The following is a 912-nucleotide window of genomic DNA, read 5'->3' as shown; positions in this document are numbered from 1 at the left end:
TGCCCTAGAGAAGTCCCAAGGCAAAGAGCCTAAGGAGCTGAGGAGCCAAGACACCACTGGACTTTTAGACACAAGTAAATAAAGAGAGATTGTTTTCTTGGCTACTGTCCCCTGAGTACAGTGCCTTAACTTTATATGCCTGGATTCCCTTATAGGTTAGCTATGCTTTTGTAGAAAAAAAAAAGACTCAAAGATTAGGGATCAGTGCTTAAGGGACTTCGGAGGTGTACGCCTGGAAAATAGGTTGTGTCCTAGTGACGGACTGTGTATAGAAGGCAGTATAAAGAATTGGGCTAATGACATCCTTAACACAAGTACACAAATATCTGTGGTATTCATCAAGTAAGTTCAATGTTGTTACATACAAGAAAATTCAGATAAAGTACCACTGCATTAATCTGTGGAAATTTTATGTGGATAAGTGTGAAACCAATTTTTGTCACTGTGTTCATATTTATTGGGTTTTGTTCAGATTTCTTTTATTCTTTTACTATCAAGATTCTTCTAATTCTCTGTGGTTCTCTTGGCTCCAAAGATGTGCTTCTCTGTATTAAACTTTATTAGCCAAGCAAACAGGTCAGACTTTGTATCAGCATTTGTGCAATCTCTTACAATACATGCTGTCTTCCACATGGCTACCTAGGAGTCTCCATTTCACTCTTCAAAATTCTGGTCAGCTACATACTATATGAAGGAAACCTCACTTCACTCGTTGAGTGTTCTAATTATTGCTAGTAGTTATTAGGATCCTCCTTATGCTTGAAACAGAGTTCATACATCTCTGTGTTGTAAACTTTATGGGTCAGAACAATCTTGTGATATTGATGGCATGATCTTTTATATTAAGTTGTACCAGGAGAGCAGCTGAGGAATCAGAATTTAAACATGGGTGAGGTGTTCTTTTTGCAAAAA

This window comes from Psammomys obesus, unplaced genomic scaffold (genome assembly GCF_907164565.1).
Source record: "Psammomys obesus unplaced genomic scaffold, mPsaObe1.curated_primary_1811, whole genome shotgun sequence".
Lineage (NCBI taxonomy): Eukaryota > Metazoa > Chordata > Mammalia > Rodentia > Muridae > Psammomys > Psammomys obesus.
This window is presented reverse-complemented; position numbering follows the sequence as displayed.